Below are 27,381 nucleotides of genomic sequence, written 5' to 3'. Positions count from 1 at the left end.
TGACACTCTCTGACACTCTCTGACATTCTCTGACACACTCTGACACACTCTATCGCTCTCTGACACTCTCTGACACAATCTGACACTCTCTATCGCTCTCTGAATCTCTCTTTCACTCTCTGACACCCTCTGACACTCTCTGACTCACTCTGACACTCTCTATCACTCTCTGACACTCTCTATCACTCTCTATCACTCACTGACACTCTCAGACACTCTCTGTCACTCTCAGACACTCTCAGACCCTCTCTATAACTCTCTGACTCTCTCTATCACTCTCTGACACTCTCTGATTCTTTCAGACACTCTCTATCACTCTCTCTCACTCTCTATCACTCTCTGACACTCTCTATCACTCTCTGACGCTCTCTTTCATCTCTGATACTCTCAGACTCTCTCTATCAATCTCTGACACTCTCTGAGACTCTCAGACACTCTCCATCACTCTCTGACACTCACTGACACTCGCTGTCACTTTCAGACACTCTCAGACACTCTCTATAACTCTCTAACTCTCTCTATCACTCTCTGACACTCTCTGACACTCTCTGACACTCTCTGACGCTCTCTGACTCTTTCAGACACTATCTATCAATCTCTATCACTCTCTGACACTCTCTAACACTCTCTGTCATTCTCTGACACTCTCTATCATCTCTGATACTCTCAGACTCTCTCTATCAATCTCTGACAATCTCTGAAACTCTCAGACACTCTCTATCACTCTCTGACACTCTCTGACACTCTCTGTCACTCTCTATCACTCTCTGACACACTCTGACAGTCGCTGACACTCTCAGACGCTCTCTGACACTCTCAATCACTCTCTGACACTCACTGACACTCTCAGACACTCTCTGTCACTCTCAGACACTCTCTATCACTCTCTGACACTCTCTGACACTCTCAGACACTCTCTATCACTCTCTGACACTCACTGAAACGCTCAGACACTCTCTGACACTCTCAGGCACTCTCTCTCACTCTCTGGCACTCTCTGAAACTCTCTGACACACTCACACTCTCTCTTACACTCTCTATCACTCTCTGACACTCTCTGACACTCTTTGACACTCTCTGACACTCTCTGAAACACTCTGACAAACTCTATCGCTCTCTGACACTCTCTGACACAATCTGACACTCTCTGACACTCTCAGACACTCTCTATCACTCTCTATCACTCTCTGACACACTCTGACACAATCTGACAATCTCTGACTCTCTCTATCACTCTCTGACACTGACTGACACTCTCAGACACTCTCTGTCACTCTCAGACACTCTCAGACACTCTCTATCACTCTCTGACACTTTCTATAACTCTCTGACGCTCTCTGACACACTCTGAAACTCTCTGACACTCTCTATCACTCTCTATCACTCTCTGAAACAATTTGACACTCTCTATCACTATCTGACACTCTCAGACAATCTCTATCACTCTATGAAACTCTCTGACATTGTCTATCACTCTCTGACTAATTCTGACACTCTCTGACACCCCCAGACACTCTCTATCACTCTCTATCACTCTCTGACACACTCTGAAAGTCTCTGACACTCTCAGACACTCTCTATCACTCACTGACACTCTCAGACACTCTCTATCACTCTCTGACACTCACTGAAACGCTCAGACACTCTCTGACACTCTCAGGCACTCTCTCTCACTCTCTGGCACTCTCTGAAACTCTCTGACACACTCACACTCTCTCTTACACTCTCTATCACTCTCTGACACTCTCTGACACTCTTTGACACTCTCTGACACTCTCTGAAACACTCTGACAAACTCTATCGCTCACTGACACTCACTGACACAATCTGACACTCTCTGACACTCTCAGACACTCTCTATCACTCTCTATCACTCTCTGACACACTCTGACACAATCTGACAATCTCTGACTCTCTCTATCACTCTCTGACACTGACTGACACTCTCAGACACTCTCTGTCACTCTCAGACACTCTCAGACACTCTCTATCACTCTCTGACACTTTCTATAACTCTCTGACGCTCTCTGACACTCTCTATCACTCTCTATCACTCTCTGAAACAATTTGACACTCTCTATCACTATCTGACACTCTCAGACAATCTCTATCACTCTATGAAACTCTCTGACATTGTCTATCACTCTCTGACTAATTCTGACACTCTCTGACACCCCCAGACACTCTCTATCACTCTCTATCACTCTCTGACACACTCTGAAAGTCTCTGACATTCTCAGACACTCTCTATCACTCGCTGACACTCAATGGCACTCTCAGACACTCTCTGTCACTCTCAGACACTCTCTATCACTCTCTGACACTCTCAGTCACTCTCTATCACTCTCTGACACACTCTGACACTCTCTATCACTCTCTGACACTCTGACACTCTCTATCGCTCTCTGACACACTCTGACACACTCTATCACTCTCTATCACTTTCTATCACTCTCTGACACTCTCCGACACTCTCAGACACTCTCAGACATTCTCTATCACTCTCTGACACCCTCAGACACTCTCTGACACTCTCAGACACTCTCCATCACTCTCAGACACTCTCTGACACTCTCAGACATTCTCAGACACTCTCTATCACTCTCTGACACTCTCTGACACTCTCTATCAGTCTCTGACACTCTCTATCATCTCTGATACTCTCAGACTCTCTCTATCACTCTCTGACACACTCTGACAGTCGCTGACACTCTCAGAAGCTCTCTGTCACTCTCAGACACTCTCTATCACTCTCTGACACTCTCTGACACTCTCAGCCAGTGTCTATCACTCTCAGACACTCTATATCACTCCCTATCACTCTCTGACACACTCTGACACACTCAGACACACTCTATCACTCTCTGAGACTCACTGAAACGCTCAGACACTCTCTGTCACTCTCAGACACTCTCAGACACTCTCTCTCACTCGCTGGCACTCTCTGAAACTCTCTGACAGACTCACACTCTCTCTTACACTCTCTAACACTCTCTGACACACTCTGACACACTCTGACACTCGATATCACTCTCTATCACTCTCTGACACACTCTGACACAATCTGACAATCTCTGACTCTCTCTATCACTCTCTGACACTGACTGACACTCTCAGACACTCTCTGTCACTCTCAGACACTCTCAGACACTCTCTATCATTCTCTATCACTCTCTGAAACAATTTGACACTCTCTATCACTATCTGACACTCTCAGACAATCTCTATCATTCTATGACACTCTCTGACACTGTCTATCACTCTCTGACTAACTCTGACACTCTCTGACACCCCCAGACACTCTCCATCACTCTCTATCACTCTCTGACACACTCTGAAAGTCTCTGACACTCTCAGACACTCTCTATCACTCTCTGACAGTCAATGACACTCTCAGACACTCTCTGTCACTCTCAGACACTCTCTAGCACTCTCTATCACTCTCTATCACTCTCTGACACTCTCTGATACTGTCTATCACTTTCTGACTAACTCTGACACTCTCTGACACCCCCATACACTCTCCATCACTCTCTTTGACTCTCTGACACACTCTGAAAGTCTCTGACACTCTCAGACACTCTCAGACACTCTCTATCACATCTGACAGTCAATGACACTCTCTGACACTCTCTGTCACTCTTTATCACGCTCTATCACTCTCTGACACACTCTGACACTCTCTATCACTCTCACACACTCTGACACTCTCTATCACTCTCTGACACACTCTGACACACTCTATCACTCTCTATCACTTTCTATCACTCTCTGACACACTCTGACACTCTCAGAAACTCTCAGACATTCTCTATCACTCTCTGACACCCTCAGACACTCTCTGACACTCTGAGACACTCTCTATCGCACTCTGACACTCTCTATCACTCTCTGAAACTCTCAGACACTCTCTGACACGCAATTACACTCTCTAACACTCCCTATCACTCTCTATCACTCTCTGACACTCTCTGACATTCTCTGACACTCTCAGACACTCTCTATCACTCTCTGACTCTCTCTGACACTCTCTATCACTCTCTATCACTTTCTGACACTCTCTATCACTCTCAGACACTCTCTATCACTCTCTGAAACTCTCTGACACTCTCTATCACTCTCTGACACTCTCTGACACTCTCATACACTCTCATACACTCTCTGACTTTGTCAGACACTCTCAATCACTCTCTGACACTCACTGACGCTCGCAGACACTCTCTGTCACTCTCTATCACAAGCTGACGCTCTCTGACACTCTCAGACACACTCTATCACTCTCTGACACTCTCTATCACTCTCTGACACTCACTGACACTCTCAGATACTCTCTGTCACTCTCAGACACTCTCTATCACTCTCTATCACTCTCTGACACTCTCTGACACTCTCTGAAACTCTCTATCGCTTTCTGACACTCTCAGACACTCTCTATCACTCTCTGACACTCTCAGAAACTCTCTATCACTCTCTGACACTCTCTCACACTCTCTGACATTCTCCTTCATCCTCTGACACTGTCAGACACTCTCTATCGCCCTCTGACACTCTCTGACAATCTCTGACACTCTCAGACACTCTCTGACACTCTCAGTCACTCTTTATCACTCTCTATCACTCTCTGACACTCTCTGACACACTCTGACACACTCTATCGCTCTCTGACACTCTCTGACACTCTGAGACACTCTCTATCACTCTCTATCACTCTCTGACACACTCTGACACAATCTGACAATCTCTGACTCTCTCTATCACTCTCTGACACTGACTGACACTCTCAGACACTCTCTGTCACTCTCAGACACTCTCAGACACTCTCTATCACTCTCTGACACTTTCTATCACTCTCTGACACTCTCTGACACACTCTGACACTCTCTATCACTCTCTATCACTCTCTGACACACTCTGACAGTCGCTGACACTCTCAGACGCTCTCAGACACTCTCAATCACTCTCTATCACTCTCTGACACTCACTGACACTCTCAGACACTCTCTGTCACTCTCAGACACTCTCTATCACTCTCTGACACTCTCTGACACTCTCAGAAAGTCTCTATCACTCTCAGACACTCTATATCACTCCCTATCACTCTCTGACACACTCTGACATTCTCAGACATTCTCTATCACTCTATGACACTCACAGAAACGCTCAGACACTCTCTGACACTCTCAGACACTCTCTCTCACTCTCTGGCACTCTCTGAAACTCTCTGATACACTCACACTCTCTCTTACACTCTCTATCACTCTCTGACACTCTCTGACACACTCTGACACTCTATATCACTGTCTATCACTCTCTGACACTCTCTGACACTCTCTGACATTCTCTGACACACTCTGACACACTCTATCGCTCTCTGACACTCTCTGACACAATCTGACACTCTCTATCGCTCTCTGAATCTCTCTTTCACTCTCTGACACCCTCTGACACTCTCTGACTCACTCTGACACTCTCTATCACTCTCTGACACTCTCTATCACTCTCTATCACTCACTGACACTCACTGACACTCTCAGACACTCTCTGTCACTCTCAGACACTCTCAGACCCTCTCTATAACTCTCTGACACTCTCTATCACTCTCTGACACTCTCTCATTCTTTCAGACACTCTCTATCACTCTCTCTCACTCTCTATCACTCTCTGACACTCTCTATCACTCTCTGACGCTCTCTTTCATCTCTGATACTCTCAGACTCTCTCTATCAATCTCTGACACTCTCTGAGACTCTCAGACACTCTCCATCACTCTCTGACACTCACTGACACTCGCTGTCACTTTCAGACACTCTCAGACACTCTCTATAACTCTCTAACTCTCTCTATCACTCTCTGACACTCTCTGACACTCTCTGACACTCTCTGACGCTCTCTGACTCTTTCAGACACTATTTATCAATCTCTATCACTCTCTGACACTCTCTAACACTCTCTGTCATTCTCTGACACTCTCTATCATCTCTGATACTCTCAGACTCTCTCTATCAATCTCTGACAATCTCTGAAACTCTCAGACACTCTCTATCACTCTCTGACACTCTCTGTCACTCTCTATCACTCTCTGACACACTCTGACAGTCGCTGACACTCTCAGACGCTCTCTGACACTCTCAATCACTCTCTGACACTCTCTGTCACTCTCAGACACTCTCTATCACTCTCTGACACTCTCTGACACTCTCAGACACTCTCTATCACTCTCTGACACTCACTGAAACGCTCAGACACTCTCTGACACTCTCAGGCACTCTCTCTCACTCTCTGGCACTCTCTGAAACTCTCTGACACACTCACACTCTCTCTTACACTCTCTATCACTCTCTGACACTCTCTGACACTCTTTGACACTCTCTGACACTCTCTGAAACACTCTGACAAACTCTATCGCTCTCTGACACTCTCTGACACAATCTGACACTCTCTGACACTCTCAGACACTCTCTATCACTCTCTATCACTCTCTGACACACTCTGACACAATCTGACAATCTCTGACTCTCTCTATCACTCTCTGACACTCTCTGTCACTCTCAGACACTCTCTATCACTCTCTGACACTCTCCGACACTCTCAGACACTCTCAGACATTCTCTATCACTCTCTGACACCCTCAGACACTCTCTGACACTCTCAGACACTCTCCATCACTCTCAGACACTCTCTGACACTCTCAGACATTCTCAGACACTCTCTATCACTCTCTGACACTCTCTGACACTCTCTATCATTCTCTGACACTCTCTATCATCTCTGATACTCTCAGACTCTCTCTATCACTCTCTGACACACTCTGACAGTCGCTGACACTCTCAGAAGCTCTCAGACACTCTCAGTCACTCTCTATCACTCTCTATCACTCTCTGACACTCACTGACACTCTCAGACACTCTCTGTCACTCTCAGACACTCTCTATCACTCTCTGACACTCTCTGACACTCTCTGACACTCTCAGACACTCTATATCACTCCCTATCACTCTCTGACACACTCTGACACACTCAGACACACTCTATCACTCTCTGAGACTCACTGAAACGCTCAGACACTCTCTGTCACTCTCAGACACTCTCAGACACTCTCTCTCACTCGCTGGCACTCTCTGAAACTCTCTGACAGACTCACACTCTCTCTTACACTCTCTGACACTCTCTGACACACTCTGACACACTCTGACACTCTATATCACTCTCTATCACTCTCTGACACACTCTGACACAATCTGACAATCTCTGACTCTCTATCACTCTCTGACACTGACTGACACTCTCAGACACTCTCTGTCACTCTCAGACACTCTCAGACACTCTCTATCATTCTCTGACACTTTCTATCACTCTCTGACACTCTCTGACACACTCTGAAACTGGCTGACACTCTCCATCACTCTCTATCACTCTCTGAAACAATTTGACACTCTCTATCACTATCTGACACTCTCAGACAATCTCTATCATTCTATGACACTCTCTGACACTGTCTATCACTCTCTGACTAACTCTGACACTCTCTGACACCCCCAGACACTCTCCATCACTCTCTATCACTCTCTGACACACTCTGAAAGTCTCTGACACTCTCAGACACTCTCTATCACTCTCTGACAGTCAATGACACTCTCAGACACTCTCTGTCACTCTCAGACACTCTCTAGCACTCTCTATCACTCTCTATCACTCTCTGACACTCTCTGATACTGTCTATCACTTTCTGACTAACTCTGACACTCTCTGACACCCCCAAACACTCTCCATCACTCTCTTTGACTCTCTGACACACTCTGAAAGTCTCTGACACTCTCAGACACTCTCAGACACTCTCTATCACATCTGACAGTCAATGACACTCTCAGACACTCTCTGACACTCTCTGTCACTCTTTATCACGCTCTATCACTCTCTGACACACTCTGACACTCTCTATCACTCTCACACACTCTGACACTCTCTATCACTCTCTGACACACTCTGACACACTCTATCACTCGCTATCACTTTCTATCACTCTCTGACACACTCTGACACTCTCAGAAACTCTCAGACATTCTCTATCACTCTCTGACACCCTCAGACACTCTCTGACACTCTCAGACACTCTCTATCGCACTCTGACACTCTCTATCACTCTCTGAAACTCTCAGACACTCTCTGACACGCAATTACACTCTCTAACACTCCCTATCACTCTATATCACTCTCTGACACTCTCTGACATTCTTTGACACTCTCAGACACTCTCTATCACTCTCTGACACTCTCTGACACTCTCTATCACTCTCTATCACTTTCTGACACTCTCTATCACTCTCTGACACTCTCTATCACTCTCTGAAACTCTCTGACACTCTCTATCACTCAATGACTCTCTCTGACAATCTCAGACATTCTCTATCACTCTCTGACACTCTCTATCACTCTCTGACACTCTCTGACACTCTCATACACTCTCATACACTCTCTGACTTTGTCAGACACTCTCAATCACTCTCTGACACTCACTGACGCTCGCAGACACTCTCTGTCACTCTCTATCACAAGCTGACGCTCTCTGACACTCTCAGACACACTCTATCACTCTCTGACACTCTCTATCACTCTCTGACACTCACTGACACGCTCAGATACTCTCTGTCACTCTCAGACACTCTCTATCACTCTCTATCACTCTCTGACACTCTCTGACACTCTCTGAAACTCTCTATCGCTTTCTGACACTCTCAGACACTCTCTATCACTCACTGACACTCTCAGAAACTCTCTATCACTCTCTGACACTCTCTCACACTCTCTGACATTCTCTTTCATCCTCTGACACTGTCAGACACTCTCTATCGCCCTCTGACACTCTCTGACAATCTCTGACACTCTCAGACACTCTCTGACACTCTCAGTCACTCTTTATCACTCTCTATCACTCTCTGACACTCTCTGACACTCTCTGAAACTCTCTATCGCTTTCTGACACTCTCAGACACTCTCTATCACTCACTGACACTCTCAGAAACTCTCTATCACTCTCTGACACTCTCTCACACTCTCTGACATTCTCTTTCATCCTCTGACACTGTCAGACACTCTCTATCGCCCTCTGACACTCTCTGACAATCTCTGACTCTCTCTATCACTCTCTGACACTGACTGACACTCTCAGACACTCTCTGTCACTCTCAGACACTCTCAGACACTCTCTATCACTCTCTGACACTTTCTATCACTCTCTGACACTCTCTGACACACTCTGAAACTCTCTGACACTCTCTATCACTCTCTATCACTCTCTGAAACAATTTGACACTCTCTATCACTATCTGACACTCTCAGACAATCTCTATCATTCTATGACACTCTCTGACACTGTCTATCACTCTCTGACTAACTCTGACACTCTCTGACACGCCCAGACACTCTCCATCACTCTCTATCACTCTGTGACACACTCTGAAAGTCTCTGACACTCTCAGACACTCTCAGACACTCTCAGACACTCTCGATCACTCTCTATCACTCTCTATAACTCTCTGACACTCTCTGACACTGTCTATCACTTTCTGACTAACTCTGACACTCTCTGACACCCCCATACACTCTCCATCACTCTCTATCACTCTCTGACACACTCTGAAAGTCTCTGACACTCTCAGACACTCTCAGACACTCTCAATCACTCTCTGACAGTCAATGACACTCTCAGACACTCTCTGACACTCTCAGTCACTCTTTATCACTCTCTATCACTCTCTGACACACTCTGACACTCTCTATCACTCTCACACACTCTGACACTCTCTATCACTCTCTGACACACTCTGACACACTCTATCACTCTCTATCACTTTCTATCACTCTCTGACACTCTCTGACACTCTCAGAAACTCTCAGACATTCTCTATCACTCTCTGACACCCTCAGACACTCTCTGACACTCTCAGACACTCTCTATCGCACTCTGACACTCTCTATCACTCTCTGAAACTCTCAGACACTCTCTGACACGCAATTGCACTCTCTGACACTCCCTATCCCTCTCTATCACTCTCTGACACGCTCTGACATTCTCTGACACTCTCATACACTCTCATACACTCTCTGACTTTGTCAGACACTCTCAATCACTCTCTGACACTCACTGACGCTCGCAGACACTCTCTGTCACTCTCTATCACAAGCTGACGCTCTCTGACACTCTCAGACACACTCTATCACTCTCTGACACTCTCTATCACTCTCTGACACTCACTGACACTCTCAGATACTCTCTGTCACTCTCTATCACTCTCTATCACTCTCTGACACTCTCTGACACTCTCTGAAACTCTCTATCGCTTTCTGACACTCTCAGACACTCTCTATCACTCTCTGACACTCTCTATCACTCTCTGACACTCTCAGACACTCTCTGACACTCTCAGTCACTCTTTATCACTCTCTATCACTCTCTGACACTCTCTGACACACTCTGACACACTCTATCACTCTCTGACACTCTCTGACACTCTCAGACACTCTCTATCACTCTCTATCACTCTCTGACACACTCTGACACAATCTGACAATCTCTGACTCTCTCTATCACTCTCTGACACTGACTGACACTCTCAGACACTCTCTGTCACTCTCAGACACTCTCAGACACTCTCTATCACTCTCTGACACTTTCTATCACTCTCTGACACTCTCTGACACACTCTGAAACTCTCTGACACTCTCTATCACTCTCTATCACTCTCTGAAACAGTTTGACACTCTCTATCACTATCTGACACTCTCAGACAATCTCTATCATTCTATGACACTCTCTGACACTGTCTATCACTCTCTGACTAACTCTGACACTCTCTGACACGCCCAGACACTCTCCATCACTCTCTATCACTCTGTGACACACTCTGAAAGTCTCTGACACTCTCAGACACTCTCAGACACTCTCTATCACTCTCTATCACTCTCTATCACTCTCTGACACTCTCTGACACTGTCTATCACTTTCTGACTAACTCTGACACTCTCTGACACCCCCATACACTCTCCATCACTCTCTATCACTCTCTGACACACTCTGAAAGTCTCTGACACTCTCAGACACTCTCAGACACTCTCAATCACTCTCTGACAGTCAATGACACTCTCAGACACTCTCTGACACTCTCAGTCACTCTTTATCACGCTCTATCACTCTCTGACACACTCTGACACTCTCTATCACTCTCACACACTCTGACACTCTCTATCACTCTCTGACACACTCTGACACACTCTATCACTCTCTATCACTTTCTATCACTCTCTGACACTCTCTGACACTCTCAGAAACTCTCAGACATTCTCTATCACTCTCTGACACCCTCAGACACTCTCGGACACTCTCAGACACTCTCTATCGCACTCTGACACTCTCTATCACTCTCTGAAACTCTCAGACACTCTCTGACACGCAATTGCACTCTCTGACACTCCCTATCCCTCTCTATCACTCTCTGACACGCTCTGACATTCTCTGACACTCTCAGACACTCTCTATCACTCTCTGACACTCTCTGACACTCTCTATCACTCTCTATCACTTTCTGACACTCTCTATCACTCTCTGACACTCTCTATCACTCTCTGAAACTCTCTGACACTCTCTATCACTCAATGACTCTCTCTGACACTCTCAGACATTCTCTATCACTCTCTGACACACTCTATCACTCTCTGACACTCTCTGACACTCTCATACACTCTCATACACTCTCTGACTTTGTCAGACACTCTCAATCACTCTCTGACACTCACTGACGCTCGCAGACACTCTCTGTCACTCTCTATCACAAGCTGACGCTCTCTGACACTCTCAGACACACTCTATCACTCTCTGACACTCTCTATCACTCTCTGACACTCACTGACACTCTCAGATACTCTCTGTCACTCTCAGACACTCTCTATCACTCTCTATCACTCTCTGACACTCTCTGAAACTCTCTATCGCTTTCTGACACTCTCAGACACTCTCTATCACTCTCTGACACTCTCTATCACTCTCTGACACTCTCAGAAACTCTCTATCACTCTCTGACACTCTCTCACACTCTCTGACATTCTCTTTCATCCTCTGACACTGTCAGACACTCTCTATCGCCCTCTGACACTCTCTGACAATCTCTGACACTCTCAGACAATCTCTGACACTCGCTATCTCTCTCGATCACTCTCTGATACTCTCTGACACTCGCTGACACTCTCTGACACTCTCTGACGATCGCAGACACTCTCTGTCACTCTCTATCACAAGCTGACGCTCTCTGACACTCTCAGACACACTCTATCACTCTCTGACACTCTCTATCACTCTCTGACACTCACTGACACTCTCAGATACTCTCTGTCACTCTCAGACACTCTCTATCACTCTCTGACACTCTCCGACACTCTCTGAAACTCTCTATCGCTTTCTGACACTCTCAGACACTCTCTATCACTCTCTGACACTCTCTATCACTCTCTGACACTCTCAGAAACTCTCTATCACTCTCTGACACTCTCTCACACTCTCTGACATTCTCTTTCATCCTCTGACACTGTCAGACACTCTCTATCACCTTCTGACACTCTCTGACAATCTCTGACACTCTCAGACACTCTCTGACACTCGCTATCTCTCTCGATCACTCTCTGATACTCTCTGAAACTCGCTGACACTCTCTGACACTCTCTGACTCATTCAGACACTCTCTATCACTCTCTATCACGCTCTGACAATCTCTGACACTATCTATCACTCTCTGACACTCTCTGAAACAATTTGACACTCTCTATCACGATCTGACACTCTCAGACAATCTATATCACTCTATGACACTCTCTGACATTGTCTATCACTCTCTGACTAACTCTGACACTCTCTGACACCCCCAGACACTCTCTATCACTCTCTATCTCTCTCTCTGACACACTCTGAAAGTCTCTGACACTCTCAGACACTCTCAATCACTCTCTGACACTCAATGACACTCTCAGACACTCTCTGTCAATCTCAGACACTCTCTGTCACTCTCTATCACTCTCTGTCACTCTCTATCACTCTCTATCACTCTCTGACACTCTCTATCACTCTCTGACACTCTCTATCACTCTCTATCATTCTCTGTCACTCTCTGACACACTCTGACACACTCTGACACACTCTGAAACTCTCTATTACTCTCTGACACTCTCACACACTCTGACACTCTCTATCACTCTCTGACACACTCTGACACACTCTATCACTCTCAGACACTCTCTGACACTCTCAGAAATTCTCTATCACTCTCTGACACTCTCTGACAATCCCTGAAACTCTCAGACACTCTCTGACACTCGCTATCTCTCTCTATCACTCTCTGATACTCTCTGACACTCTCTGACACTTTCAGACACTCTCTATCACTCTCTGACACACTCTGAAACTCTCTATTACTCTCTGACACTCTCACACACTCTGACACTCTCTATCACTCTCTGACACACTCTGACACACTCTATCACTCTCAGACACTCTCTGACACTCTCTGACACTCTCTGCCACTCTCTGACACACTCTGACACTCTCTATCACTCTCACACACTGTGACACTCTCGATAACTCTCTGAAATAATTTGACACTCTCTATCACTATCTGAAACTCTCAGACAATCTCTATCACTCTCTGACACACTCTGAAACTCTCTATCACTCTCTGACACTCTCAGTCACTCTCTATCACTCTCTATCACTCTCTGACAAACTCTGACACTCTCTGACACCCCCAGACACTCTCTATCAGTCTCTATCACTGTCTGACACACTCTGAAAGTCTCTGACATTCTCAGACACTCTCATACAATCTCTGACTTTGTCAGACACTCTCTATCACTCTCTGACACTCAATGAAACTCTCAGACACTCTCTGTCACTCTCAGACACTCTCGATCACTCTCTATCACTCTCTGACACTCTCAGACACTCTCTATCACTCTCTGACACACTCTGAAACTCTCTATCACTCTCTGACACTCTCAGTCACTCTCTATCACTCTCTATCACTCTCTGGCACACTCTGACACTCTCTGTCACTCTCACACACTCTGACACTCTCTATCACTCTCTGACACACTCTGACACACTCTATCACTCTCTATCTCTTTCTATCACTCTCTGACACCCTCAGACACTCTCTGACACTCTCAGACACTCTCGATCACTCTCTGACACTCTCTGACACTCTCAGACATTCTCAGACACTCTCTGTCACTCTCTGACACTCTCTGACACTCTCTGTCACTCTCTATCACTCTCTGACACACTCTGAAACTCTCTATCACTCTCTGAAACTCTCAGTCACTCTCTATCACTCTCTATCACTCTCTGACACACTCTGACACTCTCTGTCACTCTCACACACTCTGACACTCTCTATCACTCTCTGACACACTCTGACACACTCTATCACTCTCTATCTCTTTCTATCACTCTCTGACACCCTCAGACACTCTCTGACACTCTCAGACACTCTCTATCACTCTCTGACACTCTCTGACACTCTCAGATATTCTCAGACACTCTCTATCACTCTCTGACACTCTCTGACTTTCTCTGTCACTCTCTATCGCCCTCTGACACTCTCTGACAATCTCTGACACTCAGACACTCTCTGACACTCTCAGAAACTCTCTATCACTTTCTGACACTCTCTCACACTCTCTGACATTCTCTTTCATCCTCTGACATTGTCAGACACTCTCTATCGCCCTCTGACACTCTCTGACAATCTCTGACACTCTCAGACACTCTCTGACACTCGCTATCTCTCTCTATCACTCTCTGATACTCTCTGACACTCTCTGACACTCTCTGAATCTTTCAGACACTCTCTATCACTCTCTATCACTCTCTATCACTCTCTGACACTCTCTGACACTCTCTATCACTCTCTGACACTCTCTATCATCTCTGACACTCTCTGATTCTCTCAGACACTCTCTATCACTCTCTGACACACTCTGAAACTCTCTGACACTGTCAGACACTCTCTTTCACTCTCTATCACTCTCTGACACTCTCTATCACTCTCTATCACTCTCTGATACTCACTGACACTCTCAGACACTCTCTGTCACTTTCAGACACTCTGAGACACTCTATAACTCTCTGACTCTCTCTATCACTCTCTGACACTCTCAGACTCTCTCTGAATCTCTCTATCACTCTCTGACAATCTCTGACACTCTCAGACACTCTCTATCACTCTCGGAATCTCTCTATCACTCTCTGACACTCTCTGACACTCTCTGACTCACTCTGACACTCTCTATCACTCTCTGACACTCACTATCACTCTCTATCACTCTCTGACACTCACTGACACTCTCAGACACTCTCTGTCACTTTCAGACACTCTCAGACACTCTCTATAACTCTCTGACTCTCTCTATCACTCTCTGACACTCTCTGACACTCTCGGACACTCTCTGACAATCTCTGATCCTTTCAGACACTCTCTATCACTCTCTATCACTCTCTGACAATCTCTGACACTCTCTATCACTCTCTGACACTCTCTTTCATCTCTGATACTCTCAGACTCTCTCTATTAATCTCTGACACTCTCTGACACTCTCAGACACTCTCTATCACTCTCTGACAGTCACTGAAACTCTCAGACACTCTCTGTCACTTTCAGACACTCTCAGACACTCTCTATAACTCTCTGACTCTCTCTATCACTCTCTGACACTCTCTGACACTCTCTGACGCTCTCTGACTCTTTCAGACACTCTCTATCAATCTCTATCACTCTCTGACACTCTCTAACACTCTCTATCATTCTCTGACACTCTCTATCATCTCTGATACTCTCAGACTCTCTCTATCAATCTCTGACACTCTCTGAAACTCTCAGACACTCTCTATCACTCTCTGACACTCTCTGACACTCTCAGACACTCTCTGTCACTCTCTATCACTCTCTGACACACTCTGACAGTCGCTGACACTCTCAGACGCTCTCAGACACTCTCAATCACTCTCTATCAATCTCTGACACTCTCAGACAGTCTCTATCACTCTCAGACACTCTATATCACTCCCTATCACTCTCTGACACACTCTGACACTCTCAGACACGCTCTACCACTCTCTGACACTCACTGAAACTCTCTGACACACTCACTCTCTCTCTTACACTCTCTATCACTCTCTGACACTCTCTGACACACTCTGACACTCTATATCACTCTCTATCACTCTCTGACACTCTCTGACACTCTCTGACAAACTCTGACACACCCTATCGCTCTCTGACACTCTCTGACTCACTCTGACACTCTCTATCACTCTCTGACACTCTCTATCACTCTCTGACACTCTCTGACACTCACTGACACTCTCAGACACTCTCTGTCACTTTCAGACACTCTCAGACACTCTCTATAACTCTCTGACTCTCTCTATCAATCTCTGACACTCTCTGACACTCTCTGACTCACTCTGACACTCTCTATCACTCTCTGACACTCTCTATCACTCTCTATTACTCTCAGACACTCTCTGTCACTTTCAGACACTCTCAGACACTCTCTAAAACTCTCTGACTCTCTCTGTCACTCTCTGACACTCTCTGACACTCTCTGATGCTTTCAGACACTCTCTATCACTCTCTGACAATCTCTGACACTCTCTATCGCTCTCTGACACTCTCTTTCATCTCTGATACTCTCAGACTCTCTCTATCAATCTCTGACACTCTCTGACACTCTCAGACACTCTCTATCACTCTCTGACACTCACTGACACTCTCAGAGACTCTCTGTCACTTTCAGACACTCTCTATAACTCTCTGACTCTCTATATCACTCTCTGACACTCTCTGACACTCTCTGACACTCTCCGACACTCTCAGACACTCTCTATCACTCTCTGACACTCTCTTTCATCTCTGATACTCTCAGAATCTCTCTATCACTCTCTGACACACTCTGACAGTCGCTGACACTCTCAGATGCTCTCAGACACTCCCAATCACTCTCTATCACTCTCTGACACTCACTGACACTCTCAGACACTCTCTGTCACTCTCAGACACTCTCTATCACTCTCTGACACTCTCTGACACTCTCAGAAAGTCTCTATCACTCTCAGACACTCTATATCACTCTCTATCACTCTCTGACACTCTCTGACACTCTCTGACACACTCTGACACACTCTGACACACTCTATCGCTCTCTGACACAATCTGACACTCTCTATCGCTCTCTGAATCTCTCTATCACTCTCTGACACCCTCTGACACTCTCTGACTCACTCTGACACTCTCTATCACTCTCTGACACTCTCTATCACTCTCTATCACACTCTGACACTCACTGACACTCTCAGACACTCTCTGTCACTTTCAGACACTCTCAGACACTCTCTATAACTCTCTGACTCTCTCTATCACTCTCTGACACTCTCTGACACTCTCTGACACTCTCTGACACTCTCTGATTCTTTCAGACACTCTCTATCACTCTCTGACAATCTCTGACACTCTCTATCACTCTCTGACAGTCTCTTTCATCTCTGATACTCTCAGAATCTCTCTATCAATCTCTGACACTCTCTGACACTCTCAGACACTCTCTATCACTCTCTGACACTCACTGACACTCTCAGACACTCGCTGTCACTTTCAGTCACTCTCTGACACTCTCTGACACTCTCTGACGCTCTCTGACTCTTTCAGACACTATCTATCAATCTCTATCACTCTCTGACACTCTCTAACACTCTCTATCAATCTCTGAAACTCTCATTCACTCTCTATCACTCTCTATCACTCTCTGACACACTCTGACACTCTCTGTCACTCTCACACACTCTGACACTCTCTATCACTCTCTGACACACTCTGACACATTCTATCACTCTCTATCTCTTTCTATCACTCTCTGACACCCTCAGACACTCTCTGACACTCTCAGACACTCTCTATCACTCTCTGACACTCTCTGACACTCTCAGATATTCTCAGACACTCTCTATCACTCTCTGACACTCTCTGACTCTCTCTGTCACTCTCTATCGCCCTCTGACACTCTCTGACAATCTCTGACACTCTCAGACACTCTCTGACACTCTCAGAAACTCTCTATCACTTTCTGACACTCTCTCACACTCTCTGACATTCTCTTTCATCCTCTGACATTGTCAGACACTCTCTATCGCCCTCTGACACTCTCTGACAATCTCTGACACTCTCAGACACTCTCTGACACTCGCTATCTCTCTCTATCACTCTCTGATACTCTCTGACACTCTCTGACACTCTCTGAATCTTTCAGACACTCTCTATCACTCTCTATCACTCTCTATCACTCTCTGACACTCTCTGACACTCTCTATCACTCTCTGACACTCTCTATCATCTCTGACACTCTCTGATTCTCTCAGACACTCTCTATCACTCTCTGACACACTCTGAAACTCTCTGACACTGTCAGACACTCTCTTTCACTCTCTATCACTCTCTGACACTCTCTATCACTCTCTATCACTCTCTGATACTCACTGACACTCTCAGACACTCTCTGTCACTTTCAGACACTCTGAGACACTCTATAACTCTCTGACTCTCTCTATCACTCTCTGACACTCTCAGACTCTCTCTGAATCTCTCTATCACTCTCTGACAATCTCTGACACTCTCAGACACTCTCTATCACTCTCGGAATCTCTCTATCACTCTCTGACACTCTCTGACACTCTCTGACTCACTCTGACACTCTCTATCACTCTCTGACACTCACTATCACTCTCTATCACTCTCTGACACTCACTGACACTCTCAGACACTCTCTGTCACTTTCAGACACTCTCAGACACTCTCTATAACTCTCTGACTCTCTCTATCACTCTCTGACACTCTCTGACACTCTCGGACACTCTCTGACAATCTCTGATCCTTTCAGACACTCTCTATCACTCTCTATCACTCTCTGACAATCTCTGACACTCTCTATCACTCTCTATCACTCTCTGACAATCTCTGACACTCTCTGACACTCTCAGACACTCTCTATCACTCTCTGACACTCACTGAAACTCTCAGACACTCTCTGTCACTTTCAGACACTCTCAGACACTCTCTATAACTCTCTGACTCTCTCTATCACTCTCTGACACTCTCTGACACTCTCTGACGCTCTCTGACTCTTTCAGACACTCTCTATCAATCTCTATCACTCTCTGACACTCTCTAACACTCTCTATCATTCTCTGACACTCTCTATCATCTCTGATACTCTCAGACTCTCTCTATCAATCTCTGACACTCTCTGAAACTCTCAGACACTCTCTATCACTCTCTGACACTCTCTGACACTCTCAGACACTCTCTGTCACTCTCTATCACTCTCTGACACACTCTGACAGTCGCTGACACTCTCAGACGCTCTCAGACACTCTCAATCACTCTCTATCAATCTCTGACACTCTCAGACAGTCTCTATCACTCTCAGACACTCTATATCACTCCCTATCACTCTCTGACACACTCTGACACTCTCAGACACGCTCTACCACTCTCTGACACTCACTGAAACTCTCTGACACACTCACTCTCTCTCTTACACTCTCTATCACTCTCTGACACTCTCTGACACACTCTGACACTCTATATCACTCTCTATCACTCTCTGACACTCTCTGACACTCTCTGACAAACTCTGACACACCCTATCGCTCTCTGACACTCTCTGACTCACTCTGACACTCTCTATCACTCTCTGACACTCTCTATCACTCTCTGACACTCTCTGACACTCACTGACACTCTCAGACACTCTCTGTCACTTTCAGACACTCTCAGACACTCTCTATAACTCTCTGACTCTCTCTATCAATCTCTGACACTCTCTGACACTCTCTGACTCACTCTGACACTCTCTATCACTCTCTGACACTCTCTATCACTCTCTATTACTCTCAGACACTCTCTGTCACTTTCAGACACTCTCAGACACTCTCTAAAACTCTCTGACTCTCTCTGTCACTCTCTGACACTCTCTGACACTCTCTGATGCTTTCAGACACTCTCTATCACTCTCTGACAATCTCTGACACTCTCTATCGCTCTCTGACACTCTCTTTCATCTCTGATACTCTCAGACTCTCTCTATCAATCTCTGACACTCTCTGACACTCTCAGACACTCTCTATCACTCTCTGACACTCACTGACACTCTCAGAGACTCTCTGTCACTTTCAGACACTCTCTATAACTCTCTGACTCTCTATATCACTCTCTGACACTCTCTGACACTCTCTGACACTCTCCGACACTCTCAGACACTCTCTATCACTCTCTGACACTCTCTTTCATCTCTGATACTCTCAGAATCTCTCTATCACTCTCTGACACACTCTGACAGTCGCTGACACTCTCAGATGCTCTCAGACACTCCCAATCACTCTCTATCACTCTCTGACACTCACTGACACTCTCAGACACTCTCTGTCACTCTCAGACACTCTCTATCACTCTCTGACACTCTCTGACACTCTCAGAAAGTCTCTATCACTCTCAGACACTCTATATCACTCTCTATCACTCTCTGACACTCTCTGACACTCTCTGACACACTCTGACACACTCTGACACACTCTATCGCTCTCTGACACAATCTGACACTCTCTATCGCTCTCTGAATCTCTCTATCACTCTCTGACACCCTCTGACACTCTCTGACTCACTCTGACACTCTCTATCACTCTCTGACACTCTCTATCACTCTCTATCACACTCTGACACTCACTGACACTCTCAGACACTCTCTGTCACTTTCAGACACTCTCAGACACTCTCTATAACTCTCTGACTCTCTCTATCACTCTCTGACACTCTCTGACACTCTCTGACACTCTCTGACACTCTCTGATTCTTTCAGACACTCTCTATCACTCTCTGACAATCTCTGACACTCTCTATCACTCTCTGACACTCTCTTTCATCTCTGATACTCTCAGAATCTCTCTATCAATCTCTGACACTCTCTGACACTCTCAGACACTCTCTATCACTCTCTGACACTCACTGACACTCTCAGACACTCGCTGTCACTTTCAGTCACTCTCTGACACTCTCTGACACTCTCTGACGCTCTCTGACTCTTTCAGACACTATCTATCAATCTCTATCACTCTCTGACACTCTCTAACACTCTCTATCAATCTCTGACACTCTCTGACACTCTCTGTCACTCTCTATCACTCTCTGACACACTCAGACTCTCTGTGTCACTCTCTATCACTCTCTGACACACTCTGACAGTCCCTGACACTCTCAGACGCTCTCAGACACTCTCAATCACTCTCGATCACTCTCTGACACTCACTGACACTCTCAGACACTCTCTGTCACTCTCAGACACTCTTTATCACTCTCTGACACTCTCTGACACTCTCAGACAGTCTCTATCACTCTCAGACACGCTATATCACTCCCTATCACTCTCTGACACACTCTGACACTCTCAGACACTCTCTATCACTCTCTGACACTCTCTGACACTCTCAGACACTCTCTGTCACTCTCTATCACTCTCTGACACTCTCTGACACTCTCTGACACACTCTGACAAACTATATCGCTCTCTGACACTTTCTGACACAATCTGACACTCTCTGACACTCTCAGACAATCTCTATCACTCTCTATCACTCTCTGACACACTCTGACACAATCTGACAATCTCTGACTCTCTCTATCACTCTCTGACACTGACTGACACTCTCAGACACTCTCTGTCACTCTCAGACACTCTCAGACACTCTCTATCACTCTCTGACACTTTCTATCACTCTCTGACGCTCTCTGAAACTCTCTGACACTCTCTATCACTCTTTGAAACAATTTGACACTCTCTATCACTGTCTGACACTCTCAGACAATCTCTATCACTCTATGAAACTCTCTGACATTGTCTATCACTCTCTGACTATCTCTGACACTCTCTGACACCCCCAGACACTCTCTATCACTCTCTATCACTCTCTGACACACTCTGAAAGCCTCTGACACTCTCAGACACTCTCTATCACTCTCTGACACTCAATGACACTCTCAGACACTCTCTGTCACTCTCAGACACTCTCTATCACTCTCTATCACTCTCTGACACTCTCAGACACTCTCTATCACTCTCTGACACTCTCTATCACTCTCGATCACTCTCTATCACTCTGTGACACACTCTGAAACTCTCTATCACTCTCTGGCACTCTCAGTCACTCTCTATCACTCTCTGACACACTCTGACACTCTCTATCACTCTCACACACTCTGACACTCTCTATCACTCTCTGACACACTCTGACACACTCTATCACTCTCTATCACTTTCAATCACTCTCTGACACTCTCAGACACTCTCAGACATTCTCTATCACTCTCTGACACTCTCTAACACTTTCAGACACTCTCCATCACTCTCAGACACCCTCTGACAATCTCAGACATTCTCAGACACTCTCTATCACTCTCTGACACTCTCTGACACTCTCTGTCACTCTCTATCACTTTCTGAAACTCTCAGAAACTCTCTGACACTCTCTGACACTCTCGATCACTCTCTCACACTCTCTCACACGCTCTGACATTCTCTTTCCTCCTCTGACACTCGCTATCTCTCTCTGTCACTCTCTGCTACTCTCTGACACTCTCTGACACTCTCTGACTCTTTCAGACAATCCCTATCACTCTCTATCACTCTCTATCACTCTCTGACACTCTCTATCATCTCTGACACTCTCAGACTCTCTCTATCAATCTCTGACACACTCTGAAACTCTCTGACACTGTCAGACACTCTCTTTCACTCTCTATCACTCTCAGACACACTCTGACGGTCGCTGACACTCTCAGACGCTCTCAGACACTCTCAGACACACTCTATCAATCTCTGACACTCTCTATCACTCTCTATCACTCTCTGACACTCACTGACACTCTCAGACACTCTCTGTCACTTTCAGACACTCTCGGACACTCTCTCTCACTCTCTGACTCTCTCTATCACTCTCTGACACTCTCAGACTCTCTCTGAATCTCTCTATCACTCTCTGACACTCTCTGACACTCTCTGACACTCTCTATCACTCTCTGAATCTCTCTATCACTCTCTGACACTCTCTGACACTCTCTGACTAACTCTGACACTCTCTATCACTCTCTGACACTCTCTATCACTCTCTATCACTCTCTGACACTCACTGACACTCTCAGACACTCCCTGTCACTTTCAGACACTGTCAGACACTCTCTATAACTCTCTGACACTCTCTGACACTCTCTGATTCTTTCTGACACTCTCTATCACTCTCTATCACTCTCTGACAATCTCTTTCATCTCTGATACTCTCAGACTCTCTCTATCAATCTCTGACACTCTCTGACACTCTCTGACTCACTCTCACACTCTCTATCACTCTCTGACACTCTCTATCACTCTCTATCACTCTCTGACACTCACTGACACTCTCAGACACTCTCTGTCACTTTCAGACACTGTCAGACACTCTCTATAACTCTCTGACACTCTCTGACACTCTCTGATTCTTTCAGACAATCTCTATCACTCTCTATCACTCTCTGACACTCTCTTTCATCTCTGATACTCTCAGACTCTCTCTATCAATCTCTGACACCCACTGACACTCTCAGACACTCTCTGTCACTTTCAGACACACTCAGACACTCTCTATAACTCTCTGACTCTCTCTATCACTCTCTGACACTCTCTGACACTCTCTGACGCTCTCTGACTCTTTCAGACACTCTCTTTCAATCTCTATCACTCTCTGACACTCTCTAACACTCTCTATCATTCTCTGACACTCTCTATCATCTCTGATACTCTCAGACTCACTCTATCAATCTCTGACACTCTCTGAAACTCTCAGACACTCTCTATCACTCTCTGACACTCTCTGACACTCTCAGACACTCTCTGTCACTCTCTATCACTCTCTGACACACTCTGACAGTCGCTGACACTCTCAGACGCTCTCAGACACTCTCAATCACTCTCTATCACTCTCTGACACTCACTGACACTCTCAGACACTCTCTGTCACTCTCAGACACTCTCTATCACTCTCTGACACTCTCTGACACTCTCAGACAGTCTCTATCACTCTCAGACACTCTATATCACTCCCTATCACTCTCTGACACACTCTGACACTCTCAGACACTCTCTATCACTCTCTGACACTCACTGAAACGCTCAGACACTCTCTGACACTCTCAGACACACTCTCTCACTCTCTGGCACTCTCTGAAACTCTCTGACACACTCACACTCTCTCTTGCACTCTCTATCACTCTCTGACACTCTCTGACACACTCTGACACTCTATATCACTCTCTGTCACTCTCTGACACTCTCTGACACTCTCTGACTCTCTCTGACACACTCTATCGCTCTCTGACACTCTCTGACACAATCTGACACTCTCTATCGCTCTCTGAATCTCTCTATCACTCTCTGACACTCTCTGACACTCTCTGACACTCTCTGACTCACTCTGACACTCTCTATCACTCTCTGACACTCTCTATCACTCTCTGACACTCTCTGACAGTCACTGACACTCTCAGACACTCTCTGTCACTCTCAGACACTCTCTATCACTCTCTATCACTCTCTGACACTCTCAGACACTCTCTATCACTCTCTGACACTCTCTATCACTCTCGATCACTCTCTATCACTCTGTGACACACTCTGAAACTCTCTATCACTCTCTGGCACTCTCAGTCACTCTCTATCACTCTCTGACACACTCTGACACTCTCTATCACTCTCACACACTCTGACACACTCTATCACTCTCTATCACTTTCAATCACTCTCTGACACTCTCAGACACTCTCAGACATTCTCTATCACTCTCTGACACTCTCTAACACTTTCAGACACTCTCCATCACTCTCAGACACCCTCTGACAATCTCAGACATTCTCAGACACTCTCTATCACTCTCTGACACTCTCTGACACTCTCTGTCACTCTCTATCACTTTCTGAAACTCTCAGAAACTCTCTGACACTCTCTGACACTCTCGATCACTCTCTCACACTCTCTCACACGCTCTGACATTCTCTTTCCTCCTCTGACACTCGCTATCTCTCTCTGTCACTCTCTGCTACTCTCTGACACTCTCTGACACTCTCTGATTCTTTCAGACAATCCCTATCACTCTCTATCACTCTCTATCACTCTCTGACACTCTCTATCATCTCTGACACTCTCAGACTCTCTCTATCAATCTCTGACACACTCTGAAACTCTCTGACACTGTCAGACACTCTCTTTCACTCTCTATCACTCTCAGACACACTCTGACGGTCGCTGACACTCTCAGACGCTCTCAGACACTCTCAGACACACTCTATCAATCTCTGACACTCTCTATCACTCTCTATCACTCTCTGACACTCACTGACACTCTCAGACACTCTCTGTCACTTTCAGACACTCTCGGACACTCTCTCTCACTCTCTGACTCTCTCTATCACTCTCTGACACTCTCAGACTCTCTCTGAATCTCTCTATCACTCTCTGACACTCTCTGACACTCTCTGACACTCTCTATCACTCTCTGAATCTCTCTATCACTCTCTGACACTCTCTGACACTCTCTGACTAACTCTGACACTCTCTATCACTCTCTGACACTCTCTATCACTCTCTATCACTCTCTGACACTCACTGACACTCTCAGACACTCCCTGTCACTTTCAGACACTGTCAGACACTCTCTATAACTCTCTGACACTCTCTGACACTCTCTGATTCTTTCAGACACTCTCTATCACTCTCTATCACTCTCTGACACTCTCTTTCATCTCTGATACTCTCAGACTCTCTCTATCAATCTCTGACACCCACTGACACTCTCAGACACTCTCTGTCACTTTCAGACACACTCAGACACTCTCTATAACTCTCTGACTCTCTCTATCACTCTCTGACACTCTCTGACACTCTCTGACGCTCTCTGACTCTTTCAGACACTCTCTATCAATCTCTATCACTCTCTGACACTCTCTAACACTCTCTATCATTCTCTGACACTCTCTATCATCTCTGATACTCTCAGACTCACTCTATCAATCTCTGACACTCTCTGAAACTCTCAGACACTCTCTATCACTCTCTGACACTCTCTGACACTCTCAGACACTCTCTGTCACTCTCTATCACTCTCTGACACACTCTGACAGTCGCTGACACTCTCAGACGCTCTCAGACACTCTCAATCACTCTCTATCACTCTCTGACACTCACTGACACTCTCAGACACTCTCTGTCACTCTCAGACACTCTCTATCACTCTCTGACACTCTCTGACACTCTCAGACAGTCTCTATCACTCTCAGACACTCTATATCACTCCCTATCACTCTCTGACACACTCTGACACTCTCAGACACTCTCTATCACTCTCTGACACTCACTGAAACGCTCAGACAGTCTCTGACACTCTCAGACACACTCTCTCACTCTCTGGCACTCTCTGAAACTCTCTGACACACTCACACTCTCTCTTGCACTCTCTATCACTCTCTGACACTCTCTGACACACTCTGACACTCTATATCACTCTCTGTCACTCTCTGACACTCTCTGACACTCTCTGACTCTCTCTGACACACTCTATCGCTCTCTGACACTCTCTGACACAATCTGACACTCTCTATCGCTCTCTGAATCTCTCTATCACTCTCTGACACTCTCTGACACTCTCTGACACTCTCTGACTCACTCTGACAATCTCTATCACTCTCTGACACTCTCTATCACTCTCTGACACTCTCTGACAGTCACTGACACTCTCAGACACTCTCTGTCACTTTCAGACACTCTCAGACACTCTCTATAACTCTCTGACTCTCTCTATCACTCTCTGACACTCTCTGACACTCTCTGACACTCTCTGATTCTTTCAGACACTCTCTGTCACTCTCTATCACTCTCTGTCACTCTCTATCACTCTGTATCACTCTCTGACACTCTCTATCACTCTCTGGCACTCTCTGACAATCCCTGACACTCACAGACACTCTCTGACACTCGCTATCTCTCTCTATCACTCTCTGATACTCTCTGACACTCTCTGACACTTTCAGACACTCTCTATCACTCTCTATCACTCTCTATCACTCTCTGACACACTCTGACACACTCTGAAACTCTCTATTACTCTCTGACACTCTCACACACTCTGACACTCTCTATCACTCTCTGACACACTCTGACACACTCTATCACTCTCAGACACTCTCTGACACTCTCTGACACTCTCTATCACTCTCT

The sequence above is a fragment of the Heterodontus francisci genome, chromosome X, assembly GCF_036365525.1.
Source record: "Heterodontus francisci isolate sHetFra1 chromosome X, sHetFra1.hap1, whole genome shotgun sequence".
Taxonomy (NCBI): domain Eukaryota; kingdom Metazoa; phylum Chordata; class Chondrichthyes; order Heterodontiformes; family Heterodontidae; genus Heterodontus; species Heterodontus francisci.
This window is presented reverse-complemented; position numbering follows the sequence as displayed.